At 39.7% G+C, this 20,647-nt stretch overlaps 1 protein-coding gene across 3 annotated transcripts in view; it reads right to left on the bottom strand.

Annotated features, from left to right (window-relative positions):
* Positions 1–19,730, bottom strand: part of slc26a5 (solute carrier family 26 member 5) — a 47,387-nt gene extending 27,657 nt beyond the window's left edge. Inside the window, exon 1 of one of the 3 annotated variants that reach the window (XM_031899020.1) lies at positions 19,676–19,730. The gene's annotated coding sequence lies outside the window, so the exon portion shown is untranslated. Of the gene's footprint in view, positions 1–14,332; positions 14,495–19,580 lie in introns of those variants that run through there. The other 2 variants (XM_012960005.3, XM_002933105.4) reach the window with 2 other exon arrangements.
* Between the last annotated feature and the right edge of the window lie 917 nt (positions 19,731–20,647).

Raw genomic sequence — 20,647 nt, 5'->3', positions numbered from 1 at the left:
AAAAAAAAACATGAATGAATTCCCATGCACACTGCACATATCTTATTTGTAGTGCAAAAAAACATGAGCAATAAAACATTTTATGGGCTTTAGGGCCTGACTGGCAGCATTGCTGGCCTGCTGTTGTGTAGGCATCTAGTAACTGAGCGGCTAGTAGTAACTAGGGGGCCCTGCTCTGGGCCTGGCTACTACCTGTCTGCGTAGTGAAAGTGACTTGGCTAGGCGTGGCCTCATCCCTGGCTACTACCTGTCTGCCTCAGCTTGGTCCTCGGCCCCAGTGCATCACTTCACCACGTCACACTGGCTGGACACATCATTCGAGCCGGCTGGTGTGACGCAGTGAAGTGATGCGCTGGGGCCAAGGACAACACTGAGGCAGACAGGTAGTAGCCAGGGGTGAGGGGTGGGGCCAGGTAAATGACATTGGGGGGGCAAGTTTGAGGACCCCTGCTCTACACTATGCAATGCACAGCATCAGCTGCAGGCCAGCCCTGTTCTTAACACCTGCCATCTTTAACTGTCCATCACACAAGCCAACACAATACTGCAAGGAGACGCAGACTGCTGAAGAGCTAAACAGGCTATGTTTATTTAACTGTAGTACTAACAGAGTGGAATATTTGGATACCTGTGAGTGTTGTTTACAGCATGTTAGAAAAACAATTACACTCATTAGGAAGGGCATCTGAGAGCATATTAAAAGTGGTTTTAAAAAAAGATATGAGTTCCACTATAGCTAAACACCTCCTTGAGTGTCACAAAGATAAATGATGTGATTTTTTTTCAAGTGATAGATAGAATAACACCAGGGGGCTGATTTACTTACCCACGAACGGGTCGAAATGAGTCCGATTGCGTTTTTTTCGTAATGATCGGTATTTTGCGATTTTTTGTATGTTTTGCGATTTTTTCGGATTCTTTACGAATTTTTCGTTACCAATCCGATTTTTGCGTAAAAACGCGAGTTTTTCGTATCCATTACGAAAGTTGCGTAAAAAGTTGCGCATTTTTCGTAGCGTTAAAACTTACGCGAAAAGTTGCGCATTTTTCGTAGCGTTAAAACTTACGCGAAAAGTTGCGCATTTTTCGTAGCGTTAAAACTTAACGCTACGAAAAATGCGCAACTTTTCGCGTAAGTTTTAACGCTACGAAAAATGTGCAACTTTTTACGCAACTTTCGTAATGGATACGAAAAACTCGCGTTTTTACGCAAAAATCGTATTGGTAACGAAAAATTCGTAAAGAATCCGAAAAAATCGCAAAACATACGAAAAAGTCGCGAAATGTTCGTTTTCAAGTCGGAACTTTTCCAATTCGGGTCGGATTCGTGGGTTAGTAAATCAGCCCCCAGGTGTTAGGAAAGATGATCCAGGCTTATCCCTCCTTCTGGATTTTTACCTTGAATACTATCTCACCCATGGGATTGAATAGGGAATGAACTTGATACCCATCTAATGTATTTGACAGTGTTAAAGGGCATGTCAACCCCAAAAATAATTTTTGCATAATAAAAGAAAACATAATTTTAAGCAATTTTCCAATATGAAATAATTAAAAATTTGTAGTGCTTTAAAAGTTATTTGTAAATGTAATTGCTGCAGAAAGCAGCATTTGCTGACATCCTGGTTGTTACTTTTTAAACAATGTTGCAACTGTCAGTCTCCTGCAGCAAGGCAGGTCTGTCAGGCTGCTGCCTTGTGTTACATTGTTTCAACAGTCAGAGCCACCAGGGCAGAGAATAGAAAAGGACAGGCAAACACTGCTTCTGAAAAAATCATTTCAAATTTGTAACAAATGTATATTGCAAAGCTGCTTAGAATTTTCTTTTCTTAGGCAAAAAATTATATTTTGCATTGCCTTGTCCTTTAAAGTTATCTTTTTCCTTTTCTTCCCTTCCTTCTTCCCCCTTTTACTTATTATTTTAATTTTCTATTTCTATTTATTTATAAATATATTTATTTTCAGATGTTGTGTTATATCAAATTGATCATGTTGTATTATTATTATTTATTGCATTGAAAATATTTCTGCATTGCTAATATCATGTTTCTCATCAATGTCTTAGTATTTTACCTTATCACTGTATAATTGATATTTTACATTTGTTGCATTTTTTCCTTTCACAATGAACGTGTGTGTGTGTGTGTTAGGCTGCTTATATAGAGACAATAATTATAAGCCACCTTTGATTTATGTGTATTTACAGTGAGGAACATATGTATTTGAACACCCTGCGATTTTGCAAGTTCTCCCACTTAGAAATCATGGAGGGGTCTGAAATTCACATTGTAGGTGCATTCCCACTGTGAGACGCAGCATTCAAAAAAAAAAGATTCAGGAAATCACATTGTATGATTTTTAAAGAATGTATTTGTATTGCACTGCTGCACATAAGTATTTGAACACCTGAGAAAATCAGTGTTAATATTTGGTACAGAAGCCTTTGTTTGCAATTACAAAGGCCAAACATTTCCTGTAGTTCTTGACCAGGTTTGCACACACTGCAACAGGGATTTTGGCCCACTCCTCCACACAGATCTCTTCTAGATCTGTCAGGTTTTGGGGCTGTCGCTGAGCAACACGGAGTTTCAGTTCCTTCCAAAGATTTTCTATTGGATTTAGGTTTGGAGACTGGCTAGGCCACTACAGAACCTTGATATGCCTCATACGAAGCCACTCCTTGTTTATCCTGGCTGTGTGCTTCGGGTCATTGTCATGTTGGAAGACCCAGCCACGACCCATCTTCAATGCTCTAACTGAGGGAAGGAGGTTGTTGCTCAAAATCTCACAGTACATGGCCCCATTCATCCTCTCCTTAATACAGTGCATTTATCCTGTCCCCTTCACAGAAAAGCACCCCCAAAGCATGATGTTACCAGCCCCATGCGTCAGAGTAGGGATGGTGTTCTTGGGATGCTCATCCTTATTTTTCCAAGTTTAGACCAAAAAGTTCTACTTTGGTCTCATCTGACCACATGACTTTCTCCCATGCCTCCTCTGGATCATCCAGATGGTCATTGGCAAATTTCAGATGGGCCTGGACATGTGATGACTTGAGCAGGGGAACCTACCGTGCAATGATTTGAAACCATGACGTGACCTTTGAAACTGTGGTCCCAGCTCTCTTCATGTCATTGACCAGCTCCTCCCTTGTAGTTCTGGGCTGATTCCTCACCTTTCTTATCATCGGTGCTACCCCACAAGGTGAGATCTTGCATGGAGCCCCTGTCGTAGGGAGACTAACAGTCGACTTTAGCCTCTTCCATTTTCTAACAATTGCTCCAACAGTTGATCTATTTTCACCAAGCTGCTTGGCAATTGCCCCGTAGCCCTTTCCAGCCTTGTGAAGGTCCACAATTTTGTCTCTGGTGTCTTTTGACAGCTCTTTGGTCTTGCCCATGGTAGTAACATAGTAACATAGTAACATAGTAAGTTGGGTTGAAAAAAGACATACGTCCATCAAGTTCAACCATAATGCCTATACCTAACCTGCCTAACTACAAGTTGATCCAGAGGAAGGCAAAAAAAACCCCATCTGAAGCCTCTCTAATTTGCCTCAGAGGGGAAAAAATTCCTTCCTGACTCCAAGATGGCAATCGGACCAGTCCCTGTATCAACTTGTACTAAGAGCTATCTCCCATAACCGTGTATTCCCTCACTTGCTAAGAATCCATCCAGCCCCTTCTTAAAGCTATATAATGTATCAGCCAGTACGACTGATTCGGGGAGGGAATTCCACAACTTCACAGCTCTCACTGTAAAAAATCCTTTCCGAATATTTAAATGGAACCTCCCTTCTTCTAAACGGAGTGGGTGCCCTCGTGTCCGTTGGAAGGACCTACTGGTAAATAAAACATTAGAGAGGTTATTATATGATCCCCTTATATATTTATACATAGTTATCATGTCACCTCTTAAGCGCCTCTTCTCCAGTGTAAACAGACCCAACTTGGCCAGTCTTTCTTCATAACTGAGACTTTCCATACCCTTTACCAGCTTAGTTGCCCTTCTCTGGACCCTCTCTAGCTCAATAATGTCCCGTTTGAGCACTGGAGACCAAAACTGAACAGCATATTCTAGATGGGGCCTTACCAGTGCTCTGTAAAGGGGAAGAATAACCCCCTCCTCCCGTGAATCTATACCCCTTTTAATACAGCTCAGAACCTTGTTTGCCCTTGCAGCTGCTGCCTGGCATTGCTTGCTACAGCCAAGTTTATTATCTACAAGGACTCCAAGATCCTTCTCCATTATGGATTTGCCTAGTGCAGTCCCATTAAGGTTATACGGGGCTTGCATATTTTTACATCCCAGGTGCATGACCTTACATTTATCCACATTAAATCTCATCTGCCACTTAGCTGCCCAGATTGCCAGTTGGTCAAGATCCTGCTGCAGGGATGTCACATCCTGGATAGAATTGACTGGTCTGCAGAGTTTTGTGTCATCTGCAAACACTGATACATTACTCATAATACCCTCCCCTAAGTCATTTATGAACAAATTAAACAAAAGTGGACCCAGTACAGAACCCTGAGGGACCCCACTGAGAACCTTACTCCAAGTAGAGAATGTACCATTAACAACCACCCTCTGTACCCGATCCTGTAGCCAGTTTTCTATCCATGTGCAAACGACTTCACTAAGACCAATAGACCTTAGCTTAGAAAGCAGTCGTTTGTGGGGAACGGTATCAAATGCTTTGGCAAAATCCAAATAGATTATATCTACTGCATCCCCACTGTCCAGCTTCTTACTTACCTCATCATAAAAAGCAATTAAATTGGTCTGACATGACCTGTCCTTCATAAAGCCATGCTGATTACTGCTCATAATGCCATTCTCCACTACATAATTTTGAATGTGATCCCTTAACAAGCCTTCAAATAACTTGCCCACCACGGATGTCAAACTTACAGGCCTATAATTGCCAGGCTGAGATCTTATTCCCTTTTTAAATATGGGAGTGACATTCGCCTTCTTCCAATCACTAGGTACCATACCTGATGAAAGAGAGTCTGAGAATATCAGAAACAAGGGCCACTGCAATTCTGCCCCTAGCTCTCTCAGTACCCGAGGGTGTATTCCATCTGGCCCAGGTGCCTTGTTTACATTTATCGTGTGTAACCCTTTAAGCACCATATCCTGTGCCAACCACTGTATAGTTGGAGCTGAGGCAACAGTGAAGCTATTGGGTGAGACTTGGCCCACTGGCTCCTCTACTGTATACACAGAAGAAAAGAACTGGTTAAGCACATCTGCCTTTTCTGTATCCGCTGTAACCATATTGTTATTATAACTCAATGGGGCCACACCCTCAACCTGCATCTTTTTACTATTAATATACTTAAAAAACTTTTTGGGGTTAGTCTTGGCCTCGGCCGCGATGCGCTCCTCATTTTCTATCTTTGCCTTCCGGATTGCTGTTTTACAACACTTGTTATAGTGTTTATAATCATTAAACGCAGCTACTGTCCCCTCTGACTTATATTTCTTAAAAGCTTTCCTTTTTTTCCCTATTAACTTCTTTACCTCAGAGTTAAGCCACATGGGGTGATTCTTAACACTTCTACTTTTTCTTATTAATGGAATGAATTGAGAACAGTAATGATTTAATATCATTTTAAATGACAACCATTTCTGCTCTGTATTTTTATCAGAAAACATAATGCCCCAATCTATGCCCTGAAGCGCTGCCCTTAAGGAGCTAAAATTTGCCTTCCTAAAATTCAGTGTCTTTGTTGCCCCCGTGTAAATTTGTTTCCTGCACCAAACATCAAATGAAATAACATTATGGTCACTATTACCCAGGGGTTCAACCACTTGCACATTTGCTATACGTTCTGGGTCATTAGAGATCACTAGATCTAGTATAGCATGGTTCCTGGTTGGCTCCTCAACAACCTGTGACATAAAGTTGTCGTGCAGCAAGTTTATAAACTTGTTCCCATTTACTGTCCTGGCAGTACTATTGCCCCAGTCAATATCAGGGTAATTAAAATCCCCCATTATTATCACTTGTCCCAAACTAGCAGCCTTTTCTATTTGCAACAGGAGCTGGGCCTCCTCCTCTTCGCTTACATTAGGGGGTCTATAGCATACCCCTACAATTAGCTTGGTAGATTCTTTACTATCTGTGAGAAGCTCAACCCATAAGGATTCAGCTCCCTCTGTTACCCCCATCACTTCCTCAAGTAGTTGGAGTCTGATTGACTGTGGGGTGGACAGGTGTCTTTAAAGAGCGCAGACAGGTGCCAAACCTCTTCACTTAATTTTTCAGGATTCATTGAGGTTTGGCATGGTGCCGAGAGACTGGCAGATTGCTAATGTGGTGCCGTTATTTAAAAAGGGTTCCCGTTCTCAGCCTGAAAACTATAGGCCTGTTAGTCTGACATCAGTAGTAGGAAAAATTTTGGAAGGGGTAATAAGGGATAGGGTACTTGAATACATTGCAGTTCACAATACTATTAGTTTGTGCCAGCATGGTTTTATGCGTAACAGATCTTGCCAGACTAATTTAGTCGCCTTTTATGAGGAGGTGAGTGGGAACCTCGATGCTGGAATGGCAGTTGATGTCATCTACTTGGACTTTGCTAAAGCGTTTGATACAGTACCTCACAGAAGGTTAATGATCAAATTAAGGAATATTGGCCTAGAACATAATATTTGTAATTGGATAGAGAACTGGCTGAAGGATAGAGTACAAAGAGTGGTGGTAAATGGAACATTTTCTAATTGGACCAGTGTGGTTAGTGGAGTACCGCAGGGGTCAGTCCTTGGTCCTTTGCTTTTTAACTTGTTTATTAATGACCTGGAGGTGGGCATAGAGAGTACTGTTTCTATTTTTGCTGATGACACAAAATTGTGCAAAACTATAAGTTCCATGCAGGATGCTGCCGCTTTGCAGAGCGATTTGACAAAATTGGAAAACTGGGCAGCAAACTGGAAAATGAGGTTCAATGTTGATAAGTGCAAAGTTATGCATTTTGGTAGGACTAATATAAACGCAAACTATCTACTGAATGGTAGTTTGTTGGGGGTATCCTTAATGGAGAAGGATCTAGGGGTTTTTGTTGACAACAAGTTGTCTAATTCCAGGCAGTGTCATTCTGTGGCTACTAAAGCAAATAAAGTGCTGTCTTGTATAAAAAAGGGCATTGACTCAAGGGATGAGAACATAATTTTGCCCCTTTATAGGTCCCTGGTAAGGCCTCACCTTGAGTATGCAGTGCAGTTTTGGGCTCCAGTCCTTAAGAAGGATATTAGTGAGCTGGAGAGAGTGCAGAGACGTGCAACTAAACGGGATGGAAGATTTAAACTATGAGGTGAGACTGTCGAGGTTGGGGTTGTTTTCTCTGGAAAAGAGGCGCTTGCGAGGGGACACGATTACTCTGTACAAGTACATTAGAGGGGATTATAGGCAGATGGGGGATGTACTTTTTTCCCATAAAAACAATCAACGCACCAGAGGTCACCCCTTTAGATTAGAGGAACGGAGCTTCCATTTGAAGCAGCGTAGGTGGTCTTTCACGGTGAGGGCAGTGAGGTTGTGGAATGCCCTTCCTAGTGATGTGGTAATGGCAGATTCTGTTAATGCCTTTAAGAGGGGCCTGGATGAGTTCTTGAACAATCAGAATATCCAAGGCTATTGTGATACTAATATCTACAGTTAGTATTAGTGGTTGTATTTATAGTTTATGTATGTGAGTGTATAGATTGGTAGGTGTGGGTTGTGTGTGCTGGGTTTACTTGGATGGGTTGAACTTGATGGACACTGGTCTTTTTTCAACCCTATGTAACTATGTAACTATGTAACTACTAATTTAAATTAATGAGTGGAGTAGAGGTGGACTATTTAAAGGCAGTGTAACAGGTTTTTGAGAGCCAGAATTCTTGCTGATTGCCAGGTGTTCAAATACTTATGTGCCGCAGTGCAATACAAATTCTTTAAAAATCATACAATGTGATTTCCTGATTTTGTTTTATTTTAAATGTTGTCTCTCACAGTGGGAATGCACCTACAATGTGAATTTCAGACCCCTCCATGATTTCTAATTGGGAGAACTTGCAAAATCGCAGGGTGTTCAAATACTTATGTTCCTCACTGTATATGACTTTTAAAATATCCATATCTAGTACAATTACAATTCACATAGCTCCCAACTATCCCGATTTTCGCGGGACAGTCCCTCTTTTGACAGCTCAGGCCGCAGTGCTGGATTCTTACTGAAAAGTCCCTCATTTCCCTTTGATCTCCTGCACTGAATTCTAAAAAAGATACAAATTTAATTAAAAAGGAGCCCAGTTAACAAGCTTCAGCTGCACTTAGAAACATTGTTTCTCACATTTAAATTAAATAAGTAGCTTTTAGCAGAGAAAGTTAACAAACCCCACCTTTACTGAGATACAACTGAAACTAATAAGTTAAACAGGTCTCTTGGGGAAACTGAGACTTGCAGTTTAAAGGGCAATTTCAGCTTTTTTTTTTTTTTTTAGAACTTAAACTGTAATAACACATAAAACAAGACCACAAAACCCCCAGAAATGTGTTCAAACTTTAAATAAACTGCCAAATTTAGTCAAATGGGAGTGGTATTTAGGGGGTGTGGTCACGAAAATGGGCATGGTTAAAACCCATTCTTTTTGTCCCTCTTTCCATTTTCCAAATGTTGAGATGTATGCATTTGACTATGCATCCAGCATAGTCAAATACTGAACCAGAGAGTTTTAGTCAACCATAAAATAGTAAAACTGACAAAGTGAAAGAGCACCCAACAGTTTATATACAGAGCATAGTTCTGTGAAAGCGTCCAAAGGGTGTCAATAGGAAAAAGAAACCCTTCTATTGCATATATAATCTAAAAATGTTAAAATATTTGTGCAACATTTAAGCAGTTAATGGGCCATAGTTACAGATGCAAGAGCAAGACACTAACTTAGACACAAAATGTAACGCACACTGAAGCTACACATGTAGGTAGCAACTTGCAGCTATTTACATAGAGCACCAATGCATCTGCTCACCCTAATGTGAAAGTGTATACATGGACACTAGGGAACTGTGCTCAAACTGATATGAGCACAATGATGTATTGATGTTCCATTAAAATATAAGCCTGGAATAATAGACAACCTGCAACTTCTAAATGTTGTTGAATTACAACTCCAATTTTGACATTGCCTGTTGCAAAGATCAAGAGTCACGTTAGCCTCTCATAGTTCAACTCAAGTGTATTAGCTAGAATTAAACAAAGAACTATAACACAAAGCACTTATATAGAAAGTTTTGATACAGCATTACTTATGGAATGTAAATACAACAAACTGCATGACTCAAGAATCTTCTTCGAAAACAGGAAGCATCAATGTGCACAACCCATGTGGTGCAATTGCCTGGATCACTGCCAGACCAGACAAGTCATGGACAAATGTCAGCACTTTCAACTTAGACAGCAGAATTTAAGCGAAGATAAACACGTTGCTGGGTTATTCAACTCCCTAATACTAATATTATAGTTAAATGTCCTCTTGGAGTTTAGTTGTGCCAAACATACAATGAGATCTGTTTATCGTGGCTCCTTTCCAAAGTTCAGAACAGCCAAAGGCCAAAAGTTTAAACAAAGCCAAAATTATAAATGACTCCAAATTCTGTTTTTATTTATTTCTCACTAAAAAAAGTAAAAGAAATACATGAAGTTAATGAAAGAAACTACTGAAAGCAGGTGCCTTTGCTAAAATAGAAACACATCCCTATTCCTTTGTTCAGGAGAAATAATTATGGCGCTCCATATGTGCCCTCACATGTTCACTTACAGTACTGGCCTAACAGCCTTAAACAACCATGAATGACCACCATGGCTCGGACGTTATTAGATGATTACGCAAATGTCATTTGTAAGAAGAAGTTTATACAACAGGTATATTAAGAGGGATCCTCAAATATAAGTATTGCCACATTGGTTCTAGGATATGTAATGTGTAAATCAGATCTTTTTCCCTGCCCATGAGGAGCTTACAGTGTAATTTCAGTACATCTATGAGAGTGAAAGGAAACCAATTTATGTGCTGCAACATCATCATAGCATCATTATTCCCACAAATATCCTTCATGTGTGCTTCTGTGCTAGCATTTGGGCAATCTTGTTCTATGGGGAGGACCTAGCCAAAATCGTAGCTTGAGATTCACCATTGATGGCATCTGACTTGAAGCACGCACACACAGAAACAGAAGAAAACTAGTCGGCCCATGACATACCACAGGCTTAAACTGCCTAGGCAGGTTTCCCTCAGTGCTGACTCATGCTGACAACACCAAGTTTAGCTTCTTTCAGTTGGTCTTGGGAACATTCCAATCACTAAAACTCAACTAACAGCAAATTTGTAAGGGGGGACAGTTAAATCCTCAATAACATTGATGAAATTGCCTTTTGTATGTTTATGTAAAAATATACATTCAGTTGTTCCTGTTAGGTAAAACGTTTATTGGACGATGGCTTTGTTTTTAAACACATCAAATCTATCTGTCTGGTAAGAGGAAATAAAGGCACCATCAGATGATGTTCCCTCTAAACTGCACACACACAGATTTTGAGGCCAGCACATGCAGGAAATTGTGTATGCACAAAGTTCTGCACTTATTCTGACCCGAACACACTTTCTTAAATCTGTGCATAAAAGAATTCTTTTGTGCATGTAGCCAAGAAGGAATTAGAACACTGCCATGAAACGTGGCACATTTTCACTCTTCTGTTGTACCTCTGATAAAAAGGCAAAAAAGTTTATTTCAAATGCCAATACAAAAATGACCCATGACAATTAAAGTTCATAACCATACTGTATGGAATAAACCAACAATGCCTCTTACTAGCTAGTTCTCCAATAGCTCCAGCCATGAATCTCTGGTGTTGCCAGCAACATCCATGCATAGAGCAGACTGTTCTTAATGTGAAAGTGACTTAAGTGCTGCAGTGCCCCTCCACGGTGCTGATACTTTAAACTATATAAGCTATACTACTTTTAACACTACTTACTGACTAGTATATTGGGAGGGAGGTATTGGTCATTTTTAATTTATGATGGGATCAAGCTATTCCTTTTTCATCAAGTATCCAAAAACATTAGCTTTCTCTGGGACGTTACTGTAAAGAAACAGTTGTGCGGTGCCAACATAGAAAAAGAATGCACTAATTTGGATTAAGCAGGTTAATTAAGTAAACAATTTGTTGGTTATGTAACAATTTAGGACAGCTGCCATGGATTACTTCACATGGACATAAATGAGACTAGTCATTGAATATCCTGCATGGGCATATAGTCCCTGAAAGGGCAGCAGTGCACTTTATTAGCAAATAAATACCTGCGCTGCGCAACCCACTGCATTTCTATTCATGTCAAAATGAAGTGTTCTGCAGCAAATACCTGGCACTTCACCACCATTACAATTAGCAGGCACCCATATTTCCCATATGGCTTTGCTCCTATGAAACAAGCAAGATAAAGCAGACTTTCTTTCAGTCATTTTTACTATTCAGGGGGTGAGGTATATGGGGCCAGATTTACACTTTATGTTACCCAGCAACACTTTTGTGTGACCGACTTCCTTTTCAGCTTTTGCTTGAAAGCATGTGATAATCAAAGGAAAAATATATGTTTCTGTTCATAAAGAGATACTTCCCAAGGAGGGCACCAGATTATCTTGTTGGTATTGCTGCTTCATCATGCTACAAAATAACAATGTACATTATTTTATTTCCTAGTATTTATATAGTGCCAACACATTCACACACAGAAGGGCCAAGGGTAAATTTACCTGCCTGTATGTTTTTGGAGTATGGAAGGAAACCAGTACCCATAAAAACCCACACACATGGGGAGAACATGCAAACTACCTGAAGATAGGGCCCTGTGATGAGCCTACCTGACCGATATCTGTTAAAAAATCAGCCACATGTCAATTGGGTTTAAAAATTCCTTTGGCCAAAAGATCACAACAACCTGATATTGCCCAACTCAAGGTGGGCATATCGGGGAAAGATCTGCTTGTTTGGTGACCTCGCCAAACAAGCGGATATGTCAATCTAAGGCCAGCTTTACACTCTTTCACCAGCCTTTACCCTTATATAATAATATACACTAAGTTCGCCCAAAAGCAGTAACTCATAGGAACAATTCAGCAGGTAGAATTTACTGGTCACCTGATTAAAAGCAAACATCTAATTGGTTCCTATGGGTTTACTGTTACCGGGCAATCTTAGTTCCCACATATGTAATGAAAGGCGTTGTCTTTCCCACCAGACTTTATCTGGCTTTCTCCAACAAGACTCAGGAGACCTTGCTAGTAAAAAAAAAAACTATGGACTAAGAAGGTATTGCTTATTGGTCTATTGACCAAACTTATTTAAGTTGAGGTAATGAATGCAATATACAAAGAAGAATGCACATTTAGATTGATCTAAGTTATCAGTAGAACGTGTGCAAGTAGGACATCATGGGCCCTGGGAACTATGCTTGCCCATGAGGAAGCTATGTAAACAGAGGAAGGAAGAAGTGAGCAGGGAAAACAACAGAAAATGGTGTAAAAAGAAAAGCAGTAGGCATATATGGGAATGAGAAAGAGGGAAATAGGTGTCAGGAAGAAAAGGCACAAATGTAGAGGAAAACAGAAAAACAGAAAAAAAAAAACAAAGAAGAAAACAATGTAGGTGGAACAGAAGGAGAAAGGAGAGAACACAAAACAGTAAAAGGAGGATAAAAGAACAGCAGACAAGTAGAAGAACAGACAAAACCTAATACAAATACATAAGGGAATGAATAAGTGGGACAGGAGGAGAATGGTAAAGGCAAAAAAAAAAAAACACAAGGCAAAAAAAAGTAGAAAGAATGCATAGAAGCCAAGTTAATTAAATCAAAAAAATTCTTCAAGCAAAACTAATAACTTTTGTACAAAGATTAATGTGTAACTAAAATGCAACTATTATTAACACATGGTAATTTAGGAAGCATTAAAGAAAGTCAAAGGAAGCAGTGTTACTAAAGCAAGATCTAGAGCAGATTACACAATGTTGCAACCATGTCTTGCAGTAGCACAGCATTTTCATTTGTTGTTAGAGAAATAAATATACATCTGATTAAGAATAAATACTATGTATAGCAGTAGGATTAGAATGATTAATATCTTAATCTCCTACGTCCTTTCAAGCTATTGAAATCATGAGATCTAAAGTGTGGCTTAGGGTAGGCGCCAGTGTTGGGGTCCACAGTTTAATCCCAAGCTGGGCACTACTTTGCATGTTCTTTGCGGGTTTTCCCTGGTTATACCTGTTTCTTCCCACGCTCCAAAAACATACATACAGATAAACTGTGATGAAACTGACCATAATATGTGTGTGCTTTCTGTATTAATGTGATGGAGACCTTAAATGTTAAGCTCAACTGGGACTTTTGTAACCATAAATAATGTCTGTAAAGTAATACATGAAAAAAGAATAATAGTAATGTATGCATGCCTTTGTCAAAATAATGACACCTGTAGCAATAGTCAGGGGCTGCCTTTGCAGCTATAAACTTATGTAGCAGGCAAACAGCACACTTTTCTAAACAACTTTGTGTGACTATGTTATATTTTGCTATTCTGTAACCCATCAATAAATAGTTGGAGTACTGGTAGTTGGAAAGCACTTATATGAATTGGAACTTGCATTTTCAAGGTCTGGATTATAAAACTATTACAGGTCACCTAATTTCAATATCCAGTGTGAAAGGAAAATATCATGATCATATGTATTTGTGTGAACAAGCCTAATAACACACCTGTCCTACAGTTAGTGAAGCAATCTCCCTGTGTCTTGTCACCATGTCCAAACGCATCACAGACTGTGTGGGGGTATGCTACATAACAACCTGTGCTTACAGATGGGACCCCAGAGAGGCCCAATAAAGCCTATAAAAAGCAGAGATCTGGGCTCCACAGTAGGATAAAAAACCATCTGTTGAGTGGGGACATGCAACTCTTGGGTACCATGAAGACCTGCAAAGGACATCAAGTCCCCAGTGTATTTGTTTACAAGCGTGGCTTTGGAATCACATATATTATAGGCAGTCCTCAACTGATTTAAACAAATAACTAGAATGCTGAAAATTAAATGAAAAAAAAAACTACAAAAAAGCACTACAAAATAGCCCCAGTCATCAGCCACTGTTTGTCATTAGTGGATATAAATCTGTAGGCTTTTGGTTTACCTGCTACAGCTCATTACAGGTAATACAGAAAATCATTCTTTACCTTCTCTTTCTTCACCTCCAAACTCGTTAGGTGAGTAATACAGCAGTCACTTACTTAAATATGCTTGCCACTTCTGCCACTGGTGATTAGTTATTAAGTTCACTAGCTCTGATCCAGCCTGCTGGTCAATTGTTCCTTGATTGGTTCCTAATAACGTGCTTAGTTCATGTGCTCCTGTCCAGATGCCTGCCTGTTTCCTCTGCTCCTTTTCTGGTCCCTGTAGACCTGCTTTTGTTCCTAAATTTTCCTGATTACAATCTCTGACCTGTTTATTGGACTCTGGCTTTACCCACCACCTGCCCTTAACTCCTCCCTGTAAACTGCAGTTCGATTCATTCACCACAAGCTGGTTCTACACTCTCCTTTTTCTGCAGATATCTCATGACTCCATAGGCACTCAGCATATGCACTCCAGTCCAGCTATAATCAAGTTCTTCCTGACATTCACACAGACCAAGTGTAAAATAGAAAGAGAAATGTGCTCTTTCAAGTACAGTCTTTTGGTAGGTGCATACAGTGGCAGACAAACATCTACTAATGCACAAAGATCAGATCTGTGGACCTTGGCACTGAAAGACTTGAGTGTTTTGGTGCTGAGGTCTGGCTGTCACCAATCTGTGTCCCTTAGAAGAGCTGAGGCAGTCAAAAAACCTTTCCTGCCTGAAGCTTCATTTAAATTTGAAAGTTGCTGGTGGACAATGATGCTGTCAATGAGAGATCACTTGGGATCATTAAAGCAAATGTTTGAGTAGCCCCTATCCAACAGTGGCAGCTCCGGCCACAGGCAAAGCACTTTCCATTCAGTTGAATGGAAAGTGGATCTAGGCAGGCAAATGGCTTATGACCTTCACAATTCTCCCTTGAGAGAACTACAGCAGTCAAAACAAACCATTAGTGGTATATATAAAATATTCACAGGTGCAGACTGCCAGAAAAAAAGACACTAAATTTGCTGCTCTGTAAACAAATGTATAGGTCTCCCATTATTTCTTATATATGTCAGATACGGACACAGGGGTAACACCAGCAGGACTTATTCAATTCATTAAATTTGCATCATTACAGTCATTGAAGTCATTTTTTGCATAGAAATCGTGAGACTTCCTTTTTTGTTCAATACACAACTAGGGAGACATAGCTGATGTAACTACTAGGTGCATTTGGCCAATACATGTACTTAGGGTTGCTAGGAAATGCATGGAAATTGAAAAGTGCCACAGCCCAGTAGCCTAATTAAATACAAACTAGGCTAATAATTATAAAAAAGGGGAAATGAAAAGTAATAAATCATCCATTACCCATACAGCCGTGTGTTTTAAAACATTTTTAAATAGCAGTTATCTTAGTTCCACTGATACTAAGCAAACATTATATGACACATTCTGGAAAGATAATTAATAAGAAAAGCAAAGAGCTTTGCTTGGTCAGCAGGTAACCATGCACTTTAGAAGACCAACTCTTGGACAGCAAGGCAGTAGATGGAAGAAAATGGTGCCTTTCATGTGAGAGCAGTACTCTGGGGTTCTCTAGCATGCATTTCTATATTTCTCTATGGGAGCACTGTTGGGTGGGTGTTCTGACCATGCTGCCTAAATGTCTTATGTGCTGCAGCTCCCAGCTATAATAGACTATAAAACTATAAGATTGCCGTCAACAAAAGTTTGAAAGCCAAGGCATTTGGTCTCTTTTAGGCCCAACTGTAATTTGGCATCACAATAATGGCCGAACTGCTCTACTTTGTAATGGTACAGCAGTGTCTTGTAGCTCTTGTTGTGCTAGCATTGCATGACACTACAAAGTCTGAAGAACGGTAGGTTAGTCACTACTGTGAAAGGTAAATAACCGAGGTTAAAGTCCTGAGCCTTTCAGCTTATCTAACGGTTTCCTCTTGCTATAAACATGGCAATGTTTCATGTTAATCTATGAAAGATAACTGTTACAGCTAATTGGGTAGTACTAACACGCAGCTCATTAATTAGCAAGCTTCACTAGCACTAAGGCATATGATTGGCTAAACTTATATGTATCTTATCGGGTATGTTTTCAGAGACTGATGCAACTTCATTGAATTTCCTTATGATGAATTGGGTGACTAAACTGAAAAAGGCTTCATGACTTTAGAGTAGGGCAGAGTGCATTTGTCCTTTCCCCACAGCACAATATTAGGGACCATAAAACAAAAGTACATAGGACATATTTGACTAAGTAACCATATTTTGAATAAATATACTGAGGGGACCAAACTGTAGCTCTCCAGCTGTAGCTACCTGCATCCCACAAGCAGTCAGTCATAAAACTCCACTATTGGTCATCTTCTTACTGCAGCAAAATCCATTCCAAAAAGTACATCTAAATTCTCTATTCCAGTCTATGTCATTCCCAGACTACTGTCACAGTTTAGCACACCTCTGGAGTTCTGGGTCCTTGGCCACCACCCCAATTATAAACCACCGTGTATGCACAATCTTCTATAAATATTCAGCAGCAACAGCTAAACACATCATACACTATAGTTCATAGCAAAACTGAAAGTTAGAAAGAAATTGCAAAAAACTGTCTAGCAGGATGAATCAAAATACAAAAAACTCAAGTAAAATATGTGCTTTGGTCAAGACATAGGTTATTTTATTATAAAATGATCTTACTCTGATAAATGCAAATTTGTGAAAAATTGCAAAAGAAGGCACTGCCCCACAATTAAGCTGCATCACCTCTACCATGGGTGACCAATCTCCTGCAAATCCCTTCCCACCAGCGATAATGTAAATTATTGCCGGTGGGAACTAAAGCTGGCCATGCACTTGAAAGATCCAACCGCAGCAAGGTTTGCAAACGAGTGGATCTTCTCCATTGTGCCCACCCTGAAATGGGCAATATCTGACTGACAGGGGCTGCTGGGGCAGGGACCGCATTCACAAGCTGATGCAGTCCTAATCCAAATGGAGTTTTTTTTAAACCTGCTCAAATCTAGCTGATTTTTGTCCTGATATTGGTCAGGCAGGCCCATTGGAGGGCCCCATATGTGGGCAAGATAAGCTGCTAATTGGGCCAAATCAGCATCTTAAATTTGCCCGTGTATGGCTACTTTAAGGCAAAAGATCTCTGGTATTGCGGGCATCTAACCACTTCAAAATGGCTTTCTACCGGCAACAATAGGAATCACCAGTGGAAAGGTCATCGAATCACTCAGGTAATTCTAAGTCACGCAAAGTTTCCTCCTGAAGGCAACTTCTTGTGACTTTGGAAAACCAAAGCTATGCAAAGAGCTTTACACCGGCGACTCCTATTGCTGCCGGTGAAAGACCATTTCAGAGTCGTTAGCAGAGATCTATTGTGGGTGACTGAACAGTGCAGAGAAAGTAGAGTCAGACAGGTATTGCTTTTAATAGCAATTTCATGTGCAAACAATGTAAAACCACTAATTCTGTAGTGTGAGTCTGGTGAAACAACTGTACAAAGTATGCAAGACAACTGATAGATCATTGTTATTATTCTAGGGGTAATGGCACATGGGAAGATTTACTGCCTGCGGTTAAATCTCGGCTACCACGGGCGACAAATCTTCCTGAAAAGCTTTTCTACTAGCAATAAAGTGAATCAGCGATGGGAAAGCATATGCAAAGTAGCCCTAAGTTTCCTGTGCAGGAAACTTCTGGTGGCTGCACAAAACAAAATGCTACATGTGCTTTTCCATCTGCAATTCACTTTATTGCCAATAGGAAAGCATTTCAGGGTGATATTACCCGTAATGCTAAAAGGAAGATGATTAGGGGCTGACATTTTGCTTAATAAAAGAAAATATAATTCTAAGCAACTCTTCAGTATTCATACACTGCAGGTTTTCAAAGGTTTTAAAGTTACTTGTAAATGTATTTGCAAGCAGAATCTGTCATTTTATGTTACAGAAGCCAGCTGATTAATAGACTTGTGAGGAAGCATGCAAAACATGTTGGTAAATTACTACATTGCCAGAACCAGAAATTAAGAAAAGGACATAAATTCTCCGGGTGACAAACCTTATAAAAAAAAACGACTCCATTAAAAAAATAAAACAATCTAGGCAAACAGGCAGCAGGCAGGATGTCGTTGGAGAATCCTCTACCACCAGCTAGAAGAGAGAACCGGGCTAAATAAATAAACTGTAAAAAAAATAAGGGCAATGATACACAGGGAGATTTGTAGTCAGTGTTAAAAAACACTACCACATGCTACAAATCTCACTAAAAATGCCTTGCCGTTGACTTACATTGGGATCACTGCAACCAAAACATATTACTCTTTAAAGGGGGGAAGTTTCCTGTGATTAAGCCAGACCATCACTAGTAATATGTTTTACTCACCCAATGTGGCAAGGCATTTTTGGGGAGAGCTGTAGCCCACAGTATTGATTTTTTTACTGTTACAATTCTCCCCTTGTGTCATTGCCTTTAACTGAAACACCAGAAAAAAAAAACCAGAAAGCTACAAAGTCTCTTACAGGTCCAGTCACCTATAGCAACCAATTAACAGGTTGCATTTTGTTTAAAAACATCTGATTGTTTGCCATGGGTGACTAGCCCTGGGCAAACTTTGCACCTTTTATGACATTACCTACAGACTCCATCTGAGTTAATTCCCCTCTGTATAGCTGTTCAGTGTAAGTTTAGTCTCACCATAGCAGTATGTAGCCCAGTCATTCTGTTACATTCATTTGTCCTAAAGGGAGCTGCACCTCTGCTCCAGAAGGGGGTTGGGGGGCACACTTGAGGGTACTGAGAACCATGTTTTGTAACAGAGTAATTCTGCAAGGGAGTATTCCAGCTATTCTTGCATGGAAACCCCCATATATTATTAAGAATCACCAGGCAACCTGGAACTGACAACTGACCTTGTGTTCAGCATGTTGTAACAGATGCAAAGTAAGTGTTGCCCAATGTATTATATATACAGCACAGTGTATACAGTGTCACTGTATTTACATTATATATATATATATATATATATATATATATATATATATATATATATATATATATATAAATATAGGATAACTGCTTGCAGTGCATTATGATTTATTTCAAATAACCTCAGAAAACACTGTTGCACTGAAATTAAAATAAATAAGTACTCACTCCTGCAGAAACAGTACATCTGTAAGCAATCACTATGATGAATGAAACGTATAATTAGGGATACAGTCCCTTGTAGCTTATATTGTGACATTATGACATGATTACTATAGATTCCTAGACGCCAGCAATCGACCAGACTGGAATATTAGCATAATATCTCCGAGATAGAGGGTTCATTCAGGGTCACTTACCTTTATGACTCCTTGCGCTTGCCCTTTTTAATACTATATCCGTACAGAAGCTTTACTGTGGTTACAATTTAACAGAAAGAGCAGCTCTCACTTACTTAGAGAACTATCAGCTCCTTGAAATGTGAGAAGCTACAGATAGGACACCAGTACGCCTGTGTAGCTTCCAGTCCTCTTCCTAGATTCATTGGGGAATGTAGTTCCTAGCCGACGTAACGAGGAAGGTTTGTCAATGGAAAGAACTACCAAACCCACAATGCATTGCAGTCGAGCTAAAGGTTAGCTTGAGGGCGTTAGATGAGGACCTCCCACTCTGAGTGTGACATCTGCAGTGCCGGTACGAGTCATTGTAGTGTAGCTGTGTCATTCTGACAAACAGATAGTGTAAGTTGAGGAAGGAATAAGGGTTATTTTCTTAAAATTATTTTTGGCAGCTCATGTTAATGGCAGACTTTTAGTTAAAAGGTCTTTACGTAAGTGATAATTTTAGAGTTCTCTTCTTTGGGGTTGTTAAACCTGTTGAGGTAATGAAATTATATCTCTCAAATACGTTTAAATGTCCAACAACAAATTAACAACTTTATAGTTTTTATTATTGTGTAGTTGCATGTTTTTATATATGTTGGTCGCTATAGAAATCTCATCTCAGAATTAACCTCACGTGTGCCACCAAAATCACTGTAGAAAATGTACAAGGGCAGTGCCTCCCAGCATGAAATGGCACAGAGACCCAGAGCATACAATGACCCATAGTGTTAAATGGGCTTGTGAACCCACAGGATTAAATGGCACACTCATGTTTTTTAAGCACTAACGGGTTAGTCCACCTTTAAGTTAACTTTTAGTGTGTTATAGAATGGCCATTTCTGAGCAACTTTTCAATTGGTCTTTATTATTTACTTCAAATTATTTCAAATGGGGTCACTGACCCCAGCAGCCAGAAACTATTGCTCTGTGAGGCTACAGTTTTATTGTCATTGTAACTTTTTACTTTTACTTATTTTTCTATTCAGCCCTCTCCTGTTTACATATCAATATAGTGAGGTTGCAACAATTGTAGGAGACACAGT

This window comes from Xenopus tropicalis, chromosome 3 (genome assembly GCF_000004195.4).
Source record: "Xenopus tropicalis strain Nigerian chromosome 3, UCB_Xtro_10.0, whole genome shotgun sequence".
In the NCBI taxonomy this organism is placed as follows: domain Eukaryota; kingdom Metazoa; phylum Chordata; class Amphibia; order Anura; family Pipidae; genus Xenopus; species Xenopus tropicalis.
This window is presented reverse-complemented; position numbering and strand designations above follow the sequence as displayed.